At 36.4% G+C, this 14,307-nt stretch overlaps 1 long non-coding RNA gene across 2 annotated transcripts in view; it reads right to left on the reverse strand.

The window, feature by feature from the left end:
• Nucleotides 1-972: 972 nt before the first annotated feature.
• Nucleotides 973-14,307, reverse strand: part of LOC108448279 — a 15,097-nt gene continuing 1,762 nt past the window's right edge. For both annotated transcript variants that reach the window (XR_001864123.1, XR_001864122.1), the window contains one exon: nt 973-3,047. This is a non-coding gene — a long non-coding RNA (uncharacterized LOC108448279). The remainder of the gene's footprint in view (nt 3,048-14,307) is intronic.

Here is a 14,307-nt window from a genome sequence, read left to right on the forward strand (position 1 = left end):
CTCCTCATGTGGAGAGAAATTTCTTTGTAGTATTTAATCCTAGTTTTTGTCTTAAGAGAGTCTCCAAGATGAAGTTGAAAATTATCTCCACTTAATAGCAGCTTCTGTTCGCAATAGCAGTTTAGTAATAAGAAGAGCACAGTATTTTTTGCACACTTATAACTCTTTTCATTGTATCCATGTCCTATTATACTCTCCCCTTTCAAAGTGGGATTTTAAATCTTCTTAAAGCCATGATTCACTTAGCGTGTAAAATAGGAACACAGGCCACTGAAAACATGGATTGGGAGCATACACATAGATTTTCAAAATGTTAAAAAAAATATTATAATTTAATTAGTACACATGATGTTTTTAAATGCATTTACTGTGCTGGGAGGTTGATCCTGTAGATCTTTTATTAGTTAAAAGAAAGTTCATTTTAGTTTTGTCTAGAATTTATGCAAAAACTTGGACCATTATTCCCAAGAAGGACTGAACATTTATGCTTCCAAGCCACGATTCTGTTAAGTGCCCTCTTAGCTTTGTGTTAACACTGAAGACTTTTTTTCCTGATTTATCTCCCTACAAACATGAGTCGTTTTGAGTGAGAACACTGGATGAGAAAGAGTGGTTTCTTTTTAATCAAAATAAACAATTTGTAGATTAAATGTCATCGAAGCTGTAATTAAAAAAAAATCAATTAAACCCCAAAGAAACTAGGTTTACAAAGAAATACACTTTACAGTTGCTTTTAAATAAGAAGTGTTAGAATACGGATGTGTTAGGTTCGTTCATCCTAGAATGACTTGTAAACAGCTCATGACAAATGCCTATTAGAGCACTTTCTCTTAGAAAGCTTTGTTTACATAGAGATCCCCCACTAAATATGTTTATGACACCTTTATGAAGATGAAAATTATTTGTTCTGTTTTATGTCCCCTATTTACTGAAGTAGTATTGAGTTGAAGGACATTATTAAAACAGTGGGTCTTTAAAACATCATTCACCTGTTCCGTGGGTGGTTTATTGACTATGTTGTTTATGTTCTCTGAATATGTATTTGCAAAAATAATTTGATGTTTACACAAGGCAGATGGTATTTGCAGCAAACACTATTTCAATAATTTTTAAATTTTGTGACTTTTTAAACTTCTATTTTATTTTTTCACTAGTTCGACCATGTTTTCAATACCAGTAACATTTAATGAGCTCTAGGAAGGTTAAAACAAGAAACAAACAAGTGAAATAATGAAGACAAACCTGAACTTGTCTTAATAATAGTGTGTACACTAGTAGAGACAGTTTCAGGGATTTTTGTTACCAAGACATTTAACACAGTGTTAAGCACTTTGTTTTTTTTAATTGAGAAAACTTGGCTAGAATAAAATGGTTTATTATTTAAACTGCTATTTAGGCTATGGAAAAAGTATTATAATACAAAACTCTATGAGCTGCTTCCCTTGAAAGGCAATGACTCCCAGTGAGGTCCTGCACATACCACAGACACTTCCATGTGCAGGAGCAAACTGGACTCTTACTTCTCAATGGTGGTTTTCTTCCAGTTCAGAGTTAAAGAGGCACTGGCTGCTGAGATGTCTTTGCTTATTATAAAAAGAGAGGAATAATGTGTTTTACTGTGGGAGGCTTTGACAAGGGCTATGCTGGACAAGGATTCCTGGAATTGTCTACTATTATCAAAAAGCAATTGTAACCTAGATAGCAGTTTTCATAGTGATTTGATTAGTTTTGGGAAAATTTTTGTGCTAACACTGTATACACATCAGACCTTGGCTGACCAATAATGTCGTAACAAAGTACACTCTTCTTCCAGCAAATGGCTCTAGCAGTTATTTGGTCATGGATTAATATGCGGATTGACTGTTTTTAAAATTAGTCATTAATATCAGAAGAAGGCACACTCTTTGCTTTCCTGAAGAATACTGACAGTCTGAAAGCATCATAATTAGGCTGCTCAGCTACTGCCATCTGAAGTTTTGTGATACAACAGGGTCAATTTTGTGGTATTTTTATTCATGTCACTGTGGTGAGGAAAAAAATTACTTCTTTCCTGTGCATATTATACCTTGTAGTCCAGCCCAGAGCTCTTCCAGTCATCTCCTAGTATGCAAAAGGGAGTTTTCTAACAATTAGTCTATGAGCTACTTTGTCCTTCCCTTTTCTTCTTTTTGCTTGTGGACAGAAGGAGCAGTGTGGGTATAGCACTGGTTGAGACCTAGGGGAATGAATAGGATCCAAAAACTGGAAAACTGCAGAAGTACTTTGTCCATAAGGCAAGAAGGATCAGTTCCAACCTCATCCTTAGAAGTTCAGCAAATATTCTGGACTTCAGGGAGGAAGAGCTACCACTTCATTAGTTATTTCTGCTCTGTGAAGAAGCTGAAGACTTCAGTACCAAGTCTAAGTGAGGCACTCTGCAAAAGCAGCAAATCAACCTGGTTTTCGTAAAGCACACTATTCCTAAATACCTGAAATCAAAGGCAATACTTGGATATAGATGCCATTGTACTGGACAAACAATACATTTGCCTGGTACTTTTCAGTCAGCTTCAGCAGCTTATTAATGCTAATGCAAACTAAATAACTATTACAATAATATTGTTTTGTTGTAAAAAAATTATCTTCCAATTCTGACATTCTGTTGACTGAACAGATAGAAAAGTAAATACATTGCTGTTAAACATTCTTTATACATGACTTAAAAGTGGTGAAGAAACAAAAAAATAACTTCTGAATGCAAAGTTTCTCCTTTGGGAATTTAGAGCAGATGTGCTCTGTAAAATAAGCCCTGGTACTTTTACAGAGGCCATGAAGTGGGGCTGTAAAAAGGTGCTGAAGCTGCTTCATGGGTCGTGGTTCATTAACTCTAATTGTCACGTCTGGATTCCATCTGATGGATGACCAGGTCCTTCCTTTCTCACATCCGTTTTCTCACTGTCTTCAGTGGACTTGGGTAATATTCTAAACCACTTCAGTCATATTTGAATGCTTCTTTTTCTTGCTGGATCTACTCCTTTTCTTGTGTTCTTCCTGTGTGTAGCTTTCCTCTGGAGAGAATAAAGCCATCATTAATGAAAAACATTTTAGATTTTGAGGGATTATGTTACAGAAAAGTTTTCCTGATTGATGAGACTTATTTTTGAAGGTCACACAACATTTTTACATACATCAAAAATAGAAAATGTAAAAAGCCTTCTCAAGTAGCACGTGCCTTCTGATTTCAGGCTTGCAACAAGGGAGTGAAGAAGCAATGTTTTACATACCGCCCACGTAAGACAATCACATAATTTATAGTATGGGGCCATCTGTGTGTTTCCCAAGTTCTTGGTTTTTTATTAGAATTAGCTCTGAGCCAAAAGCAGAACATTAACTGTGAGGGAGAGGAAAAGATGTGGAATAAGTGAAGAATGTTCCTCCCTTTATTTCAGGCTATTTGTGACTGAAACTTGTGTCATGATTGTTTGGAAGAGGAAGGAAAATCAATTAATTGAATTAATGGAATTAATTAAAGTAATTAATGCTTTCAGACCAATGTTGAACATCATTTCTCTTTTTAGCAGTGAATTTATTTCATATGTACATAAAACTACCTGTTTTCTCCACTAAAAATAGTAAAAAAATTTCAGAACTTGGAATTTTTTTGGCAAGTCTAATTCCAAAGCATAACCAAATCCTCATGTCACGGTAACAGAAGGAATAATCTTTCATTTCTATGAGAGATTACAATATGATTGCTTTGCAGTGTGGCTTAATTACTGTTCTTTAAATTAAGTAAATAAATAATGATGTGGTTTTAAACAATAATTTCATTAGCATGATTGGTAATTGGGAATTTTCTGAAATTAAGAAAAATAACATCTGTAAATCTGAACACATTTTCTGTGTGTTCAAAGTCTAAAATTCCATAAGGTTGTACCTTCTTGGCTGTTAATATGGTCATAAGTATTCAAACCATCTTTAGTTTTGTATCCCTGATATACTGTGCCAAAACAAAAAGTCAATAAGCTCTGTGTGAAACAGTTGCACCACTTCACATATTAATGGTTTTAAATGTATCAAATTGTTTATGCGTGTAGCTAAAGTTTTGAAAAAAATTCTTACAAATCCATATCACAATTAATAGCATACCAATAACTTTCTAGAACTTGCCAATATTAAATACCTGTAAGTGTATTTATTGTTTCAATTTTTTTTCAAGCATATTCAATTTTTGTTAATGATTTTTTTCCCCTCAGAATCCACCATCATAGGGTATGTCTATCAGAATTGTCTGATACTGATTTCTCAAAATCCTTTCAGCATTTATATTTCTTTAAAAGTATTTCCTGTATTTTAAAATAGGAAGAAATATCACAGATAAACGGAGTATCTGACTTCCCACTTCTGTTAACTTGTTAAAAAGTTCGCTTTACTTATTGATCAATGCACTTGCATATAGCTCTCTATGTAACCTATCAGTGTTGCCACAGTATTATTCACTCTTTGGGGGTCTATTACCTGAGCAGTGTTCTAATGCTTTTAGTTATAATCCTAAAAAAACACAATATGCCTAACAAAATAAAAACAGCGTCTCTTACCTCTGTTTCATTGTGTCTTGTGACTTTTATTTAAAGAACCTTCCTATTTTCTTTTGGTTCGACTCTGTAGTATAAAGTCACTACTTCATTCTGGGCTCTATATACTTATTTAATTATTTTACAGCCTCCACTTTTTCTTTATTTATTCCAAGTTGGGATCAAACTAATCCTGGTTTAGCCATGGCATGCTAAGCGCATTAATTTTTAAGTCTGCAGTTTTCTACAAGGTGTCCATGTGCCAGAGGGCATTAAACAGAGATGAAAGCTGGTGACTTATTCAACAGCATCTCTGTTCTTTATTCTCACCATAGTTTTGTATATTTTATTGTATTTTATTGAAATTGACTTTTTGTTCTTCCGTGTTTTGTCTATAGGTATGGAGCTCACTGACTATTTTCACACTGCTATATTTAAACTTCAGCCTGTTGTGGGCCTTTTGAATTTTCTTTAATAACAGAAGGGAATGAGAGGTGCTTAAATGTACTCATAAACCATTTTTATACAGAGCTCTCACTTCTTCAATCTCCAGTGTTCTTATTTCTTTGGTTTCCACTTTTCCTTTGGGAAGCTCTACTACTTTGCTTCACTTTACCGTTTCATGTGCATCCCAGTCTATGTTTTCAGATGTTTGACCTTTATTAGCTGTATAAAATAGAATATAGTTTCTGCTTTGATAGCATTCAAATCCTGAAATTTATCATTAGGGAGTTACTCCATTTCCAGCTCTCTTCTTCTGGACCACCTCTAGTGGTTTTAAAATTGCTGTCTTGCATAAGCTTAACCTACTTTAACTCTGATATCTGATCTATACAATCTGCCATCAAAGAAAACAAGGCCAATATATATATTTGACCTGTTGCATAAATTTGCAGCTGGGAAAAATTATTGTATTTCCTGAGAAGACTGCTGGTGCCTTTAGATGTTGTGAAGTCTAGTTTGAATTTCTTTCTTTCCTTTTTTTTTCTATTCTCTCATCTCCATCTACTCCTCCATACTTTCTCTATAACTAACTGGTCCTGAAGTCCTTAGGCATCTATGTTCATACCTTTAAAATATGCACTTTTGTTTTTGCAGCCTTCCAAATCACAGTTATTCAATACTTAAAATATTTGTCTAACCTGTTCTTTAATTATCTTCTCCTATATTTGAACTGTTACTAGATGGAGGTCTTTGCTCTGGCCTTGGTAACATACCTTTTTAGAATTGTTCTCTCTCTTTGGGCTCATGAGTCTCATTTGTCTCCTTTAGGCTATGGCCTGAGTCAAACACAGCTGATTTATGTGAGCAAAAGAAGTTCCAGATGAGCCATCCTACCTGTTCATGTAGAAGGGGGTGCTTGGGATTAGATAATTAGTACTAATTTCTAATGCCTTTGTTATTAATTGTCTCACAGTGTTTCCAGTTTTTATAAATATTTTTGATATGAAGAGATCACTGAAAAACAGCTGTGCTTTCACCATAAATTCACCTGATCTTGCCTTTTTGCTTTTAATTCTGCCTCATTGAGGGCTAGTATTTTCCCTTTCTCCTTCACTTCCTGATCCATTAGGTTATCTTCCATTGAAATCACAGTAACAATCTCTTAATGTTGTTGTTGGTTTGGGTTTTTTTAGAACTCTCTCAGCTTCCCTCAGGCTGAAAAGTTTTCTTGAGGTCCTAGAAGTCAGGAGCATCCTTTTACATGGAACAGAGAGTACAGAAATCTTTAACTTAGAGGTTAGTAAATTTCGCCCTGTATTTCAGTGAAAGTTGCCTGAAATTCAACCATAATGAGGAAATATATTGCTTTATAAGACCTCATATATTTAAAAACATGTTTTATAAGTAATTTTTTCTACTTAAGCTTAGGTATCAGTGTTAGTAGCGAAATTATCTACAGAGAGGGAGATTTTATTTTTAAGCAATGCCACAAACCAGTTTAAGGACCGATTCATTGCTTTTTTTTGCAAAAATCTTACCCCACCCTTTCTTCCCACTCCATCAGCCACAAACAAAATCTATATCAAACTCAAGGCTGTATAGTGAGGAATACAGGAAACTAAAGAAAACAAATTTTATTTTGAGGTATGTTTGCAAGATTCCAGCCAGGTCAGGCAAAAACCTGCCTAAGGTCACTTATCTATGTTTCTACAGTTGCCTCTCCACTTCACAGGTGCAGTTAAGGGCTGGCCTGAGAGAGTTGCATGAGGTCTGTGGGGACAGAGGCAGAATGAGAGCTCAGGGGAGTAGGGAACAGCACATGGGAGCCAAGCAGAAGCATGAACTAATTTCAAATTTCCCTCACATTTCAAATGTTTCTAACTACAATATGTGTCTGAGTGCACACTCACACACATGGCTTTTCCATATTTTAAGAATGTTCTAGGGCACAAAGCCAGGAGACATCCCTGAGATTGGTCAGCCCTTTCTTTCTATGTTCTTTTAGATGTGAATTCTCCCACACACAGACAACTACTTGTAAAGCATAGTCTTCATAAAGTCTTTTCTAGACACCACTCACATAGATGGGGTGCAAGAGTATAATTTTTTTAAGGGGAAAATAGAATTAGTAGACAGAGAACAGGAGCTGGTGGAGTAATCTTATTTATTGCCTTCTTTGAACCCAAACTGTTATTTTTTTAATTTGGGAAGGACTACTTAACCTCTCTGGCACTTACTTTGTTATATATGTATATATCAGCAACTTTTACCTCTCAGGGAAAGAAAAACTGTTGCATACTTCTGAGTTTACTAAGAATGTCATCCAATCCACGAGTGTTACAAAACATTTTAAAAGCAATCCTACGACAGCAATAAGGACCGAATTTAGTCCTAAAATAATATATGCCAGTTCCTTAGGGATTCCTGGGAAAGTCTTAGTGTTCACTCTAACTCCCACATTATTAGTTTGAAAACACAGGGCTGTTTTTTCTTTCTTTTTTATCCTCCCATGTAGGGCTTTTCAAAGGTGACTTATTTTCCCTGAGTTTTGCCACTGAAGGGAGTTATTGAGCTTTAAAGTTTATATGTTGTGAGGCAAAGGAGTGACAGGAAAGCACCCTGGTAATGTTTTTGTATGTGGGAAGACTTGCTGTAGGCCTATTAGGTTTCTCCGAAAGTTTTCTCAAAAAAAAAAAACCAAAAAAAAACCCAAGAGAAGAAATAGAAACATCTCCCTGATCTCCCTGGTCCTTACATTGAGTGAACAGGAGGCAGGGAGGAAAAGCACTTGTTTTTACAGGGTTTTCTTCTTGCCAGCTGAATTACAGAATTTTCACTTTCATCTACCTCTTCCTTTTCTGGCCTCTAGACCATTAAGTACTTTCTCACTCCTATCAACTAAAATTTTTTATAAATTACATTCAGACAAAGGAGTCACTATAATTATTTCAGATTAAATATGCTCTTTTATTTTATTATTCAGCAATTAGCTGCAAGTTTTCACCTCTCAAACCATGCCTGTGTTGCCATACAGATGGTTGTGCTTCACCAGTTCCTGTAGTTCCACCCAGCCAAGGTGTTACTGTCACTAAATCTCTACACTATGAGTGGCCCCATACAGATTTTTTTATCAGAGTAAAAAGCCCTACATTTTCATTATGCAGTGGTAGTCTGGTTTTAGTAGTACACCTGCAAATTCTGCTATAAGCTATATTCTTTCCCCCAAAGCTTCATGACTCTTAAGAGAAAATTCTGTATGTGCAAATACATATAGTACAGAAAAGAATATGAAATATAAAAATCCTCCCACAATAGCAGGTTTAATTCTCTACCATTTTTAAATACTTCATTTTAAGTAATGACATTTGGAACAGAATTGTAATATAGTCTCCCACTTTCAGTGTCTTCAAATGGTTGAATATTTGGGTTACTTAAATTTTGAGAATGTCCTCTTTTTGCACTGATCTTCTATTATGTGTAACACTAGTCTTAAGTACACATTTGCTATTTTGGCTTTAGGGCTAAAAATTGTTTTTCTGAGCATAAATCACATACACTTTTATTACTGATTTGTGAACGGGAAATTCAGATCAACACAAGCTATCTCTCAACTTGAGAAATTGTAAAATGCATACCAAGCTTTTTAAAAATTACTTCAGAGGGAAATTTATAAGGAATCTTTAAATTATAAAGCAAGAAATGAGGAAATGCTGGAATGTACCTCCATCCTCTCATATATCTGAGGATGTCATAACCACTTCCTTGGTGTTCTGATAATATTCTTAGGTGACACATGCTGTGTTTGTGGTCAGACATAAACATGGTTCTGAATGGATTCTTATTCTGAAGCCCAAGTGAGTCTTTACCCCCATAAACTTAGAAATTAAGTGCTGCAAGCAGTAAAAGGGACATATGGCACACACTGAGGGGTCTTAAATGTTGTCGTGATTTCATTCAATTTAAAAATCATTATTAAAATATCTGCTGTGACACCTAAGTAATACTTCTAAAATCCTTGATGTAGTGTAAAAAGCAGCAGAGTTTAAAGTTATTGAAAAATACCTTTCCTTTTTTTGCCACATTTTCAAACAAGGTGGTAAGGAGCTCACATTCATGGTTGATTTTAAAACGAGGAATATAAATCCCAATTTTTCTTTCATCAAATTAACTGGAATTTTACTGTAATCTCAAGTAGGTAGGATACTTCTGAATAATTTATAATACAAGTATAGTTTTGAGTTCTTATTAGAGAGATACACAAAGTATTTTAAAGAGTTTTCACACAGGGCAAGATCAAGCACTAATGACAGAAGGAACACAGGTGCTAAAGAGAAGTGCTAATTGTAGCAAAGCCTACAAAATACTAATTACATTATTCTAAGCAGTGACACAATCTTTAATAAGATGTGAAAGCAGCCTGAGAACAGTTAGGCAGCAGAGAAAAAAATCATTAAGTGACCGTGTAATCTCACAGTCTTTAATATTATTAACTCTGCCAACCCATTTGGGGTGCAAAAAAAGGCCCCAAACTAAAGAGCCTAAACCTGATCATTTTGCTGGTTTAGAGTTTGAAAATATTGACCTCTAGAGCAGAATGCATCAAGCATGTGAATTGTGCTATTGCCCCTTCTCATGGAATGAAACAGATACTAAACTATCAAACCAGTGCAGGTCACTAAGAACTGTCCCCAAGATGGTGAAGTGTCCCTTTGTGAGTAAGGGAAGGTTAAACATTAATTCTCCAGGCTTCCTCCTGCAGATCTAACACTGTTGTTACGTGCTTTAATTTTCCCTAATAAGAACAGGTGCATAGCCAAGGCTCTTTATTCCTGAAATTGTACTTTGTAGGTAATGTACAGGTGAAGATTGATTCAGCTGGGATGAAAATGTGTAGAAAACTTTATCATTTCATGCAAAGCTTTTTATTCAAAATTATTCAGGAATTCCTAGTAATCAGTTACAAAAAATTGTGGGTTTGTAACATGATTACATATTTCCTTTTTTATGGTGTTTTGTTCTCCAGTGTGATCAGATTTATTGATTAGTAGGAAATAATGTTACTCTCTTTCTTTCTTGCAGTGCTCAGGACTTGGCCCATACCCATTTCATTCTGTGAAATAGTAGCTGATATACAACATTCACTGTTACCTTTGGTTTGATTTTGAAAGTTTCAGCAGATGTCATTTTTCTAGACATAATCTGTTTGTAAATGAGTGATCATTAAGTTTACTTGAGCCTTTGTTTTTATACGAAAGAGAAATAGAAGGAGCTTTGTCTGCAGACTTGGGTGCTTGCAGTATTCCATATGACTCCACAGCCTCACAAGGCTTACCAGCAGTTTGTAATCAAAATAAATTTTCTTTAGAGAAATAATGGAAATATTAAACTTTCCTAATATACAACATATTAAAAATATTAGACGTATCTTAAACATCAGAGGATGTGAGTTCTTGAGTGCATTACTGTTTGTACTTATCACTGCTTAGTATGTCAGTACTCAAATCATTACAAGTGGAGTCTTCAAAGGGGTCAGCTCAGACACCTCAGTTTTTAGCATCACTATTCTTAAACATAGAAAAGTTTAAGTAATTTTAAATGTGAGTAAATTTTTAGAATACTGGTTTTGTGTAGGCAATCCTCCCTTTATTTCCACTATGTATAGTTGGGGGTTTTTTTTCCCTGAAAAAAAAATACAGATAAGGAAGAATAAATTTCCTGGGGGAAGGAGTTTTTCTTGCTAGTATCTTCCTTGTGGTCTTACCATTTGGATTATGCTGTATAAGTGGAGCAAACCAGTAAATTTCTTCCACTGAAATTCAATTAGTGCATAGGAAATCAAATTTCCCTGAGGCAAAAATCTGCTAAGTAGAACTCCCTTGTGTGCACCTGTGTTTGGAATAGCTTGTCACGCAATGGAGATATGAATGGCAAAACAGGCATTTTAATCTTCAGACTTGAGATTTCAATTCTATCAGATACTGCTGAAAGCAAGACTTCCCGGAATTCATGTGTTGCTTCTGCTCTTTGCAAGACAATTCTTCTCCAAGCAGCAGAGCTAGTGGCTCACGGTGACTAGACAACTCCCTCCAGTGGGGGATTTGTTGCATAGACTCTGCTTGGAACTGTTCTAATGACAGTCTGTTCTTGGCAGCAAATGCACCACAAGTTCTTAAAATCTTGCTCTCTTTTACCTTTTTAAAATAAATCTGTCATCTTTTATATTTCTTAGACTAAAACTCTATATAGCACATTGTACTTCCTTTAAGGAGCTGTTGTTTTGTTCCATGCTGGTCAAATAGTGGAAAGAATTAAAGTCAAGGCTTACCTGCTACACATAAGAAAGAATCCTAGAAAATCAGAAGACTGCTTCCTCACTGTTATTCCACATATAAAAGAGCTACAGTGGCACTGGGGCACGAAAATTCAGTTCCATATAAGTTGTGACAGTGGGTTTAGCCTCTTCTGAAAGGGCAGCAGGAAACATATGCTGCAGCCTCCTTCAGAACATCCCACCACTACAGATTTCCAAAGAGTTTCCATCCTTGTCAGCTTTTACTCTAATCTGTGTCCTGCAGCTTATGCCAGATGCTGGCCTGTTGGCATCTAACTGTAAAGAACAATATGTAAGGTGAGCAAAAAAGGCTTTGTAGCACGGGCAATGAGTATATTCTTGATTTTACATTTAGGTTTTCTGTAGGCTTCTGTGCTACTTCCAGTGGCTACTATTCTGCATAGTATAATGATACACGCCTTAAATTTAGTTTTCTGATTTAAGTTTCCTTATGAAAAATTTAGTGAAGCATTTCTGCGTTTTTCAGTAGTGTCCTTCTACTTGTTCAGTGCCCTTCCTCAAGTCTCTCAGTTGTCATGTTAATCAGGAGTTTCTCTTACTTCCACCTCAATTAATGAATAAATGCTCTCAGATTTCTTATTTTTCTTCCCTGAACAAGGGAACATTATTCCAAATACTCTGCTTCTCTTCTTCAGATAGATACAGGCTTTTGAAGAAAGGCATTATTTACATTTGCATGAATTATTGCATTTGCTCAAAGGTAGAATAATCTGACAGAACATACCCTCATTTTTCTGAGGGAGAAAAACTCTTGTCTTTTAACAGAAGGTGAGCATACTTCTCCTCACTTCCTAATTACTCTATTTGACATGTCAAGTTTCCCACACTTGGCTATGCACACTCCTCTCTCCCAGTCCCTTTCCTCCATTGAAGTGGCAAATCTGAGCACTGGCTTTTGAGCTGGAACAGGAACAGCTGATTTGCACTGTATCCTCTCTGCTATATATTACTATGATAAAATACTGTAATACGTGGTGAGATAGTTTTTTTAGAACAATATCCCTCAAAACTTGACTTAGAAGCTTGAGAAATACAAGATAATATTTCAACTTCTCATTTCCTTAATCTAAATAAATATCTGAAAAATACACACTGTGTTCTGTGTTGTGGGAAAAGCAAATGATGTGCAAACTTCCTGGCCACAAGAGAAAATAAACCAGGTACAGTCATATTCCCACAAAAAAAGTACAACTATCTCCTCTTAAATAACTGAACTAACTGGAATATAAATTGGAATCCTCCTGTAGCCCTCCTTTTCTGTTCAGACAACATGCAAGATGGCAATCAAAGGATACTTCTTCCAGCTGTGAGTAGAATGTGCTGGCCCAGTGCTGTATGAGTGTGCTAAAAGACCGATGAAGGACATCACCTCACTGAAACATGTCTCACTTAGCTTTTCTAACCATCTGTCAATGTTAGTGCAAAGAGGGTGTATGGTTCTCATTCTCCTGTTGCCACTGTCACTTAGGCAGCAGGCTTTTTATAGATTCCCTGCTTGCTGGTCTTTCCTCTAAATGCAGATTAAAAAAAACATTGTAGGAGAAAGGCATAAACATGGTTACAAAGCTCTGTTATTGCAGAAGGAGGTTGCCTGAATTCAGGGGTTATTTAACCAGAATAGTAAGCATGATTTGTTCTCACAACAGTTCTGTCCAAAATCATTGCATACAAAGTTCCTTGAATATAGTTCTAGTTGGGAATGTAAGAACTAGGCCAGCTACGGGCACACCAAGTTTTTTGAGATGTTTGGCACCTATGAGCTCTTAAATCAAGATTCTGCTCTTATATAGTGCTCAGCAGAAGATTCAGCTTTCTCTTTGCAAACTGAAAGTGTGGTTGTGGTGGTATAAACAGGACAAGTGAGAAGTTCTCATGCGGTTTTGACACTAAGGAGATGCTGTCAGAGGTACTCACTCTACAACTCTGTTGTAAGTTATTGCAGAAGCTGAGGGCAAGGAAGGGGACCTAACCTTGTCTTTGCACAATGGCAGACATAAGCTTAAAATCAATGATTCTATTAACTTTCCTTTTTTATCTTGTAAGATATATGTCAATTATAGACCAGTGAAACAGGGTCTCATTTTGAACTTCCTGCCAACGCAGAATTTGTTGGCTGCCATGAGGACCGCGTGCCTTATAGCACATGCTTCCCCCATCCTCCTCAGAGCATGAGGAGTTGCTGTTCTTGTCAAGTCAGGACAACAGACTTGTCCCAGGAAAAACGGCCTGTGTCCACGCTGTCTGAATGAGGTCAGTTCTCATGGCAACCACACTTTATCCACAGAAATGTGCATTGTTTTCAGGCCCTTTCCCCTTCTGTGTAGAAGTGATGCAAAATCCAAGGGAGCAGAAGAGCAAGAAAGAAACCTAATTGACATGCAAGTGACGAGCGCTGCGATGCTTCCTTGCCTTCTATGCTGTTAGCTATTTTTTCACAAATTATTAGGCAGGCCAGAGTTTTACAATATGAGACATATGTTAAGAGCGTTCCACTAGGGTTGCTCATAAAATGCTCGTAAAATAAATATTTTATTTCAGACAGAAATCAAGGTAACACACGATAAGCTTCTGTCAGATATGGCAGAAACAAACAGCTATATTGCTGTGGTCCTCAGGAGTTTATTTCAGTCTCTTTCTCCCTACCTCCTTTCCTTCCCCCCTTCTCCAGTTCGAGGAAGCTGAGCAGGGGTAGGGTGATCCCATGGGAGGCTAGGAAGAAGAGAGGAACTCCTCTGTTGGTAGCGATGGCCAGAACTCCCTGCTCCCACTCCACTCCAGCAGCCTCGATGACACTCCTGCCAGCAAGAGATTAGATGGCACGAAGGTGTCTGTGACAGTTCCCGTAACACGGCAGTTCTCTGCTGATGGTGTAAGGTTATGTTAAATCTCCTTTGTCGAAGTATCAGGGGATTTGGTTGGGGTTTTCTTGCAGATTTCAAAACCTTTTGAATGGGAGAA

Source organism: Corvus brachyrhynchos, unplaced genomic scaffold (genome assembly GCF_000691975.1).
Source record: "Corvus brachyrhynchos isolate BGI_N302 unplaced genomic scaffold, ASM69197v1 scaffold178, whole genome shotgun sequence".
Taxonomy (NCBI): Eukaryota; Metazoa; Chordata; class Aves; order Passeriformes; family Corvidae; genus Corvus; species Corvus brachyrhynchos.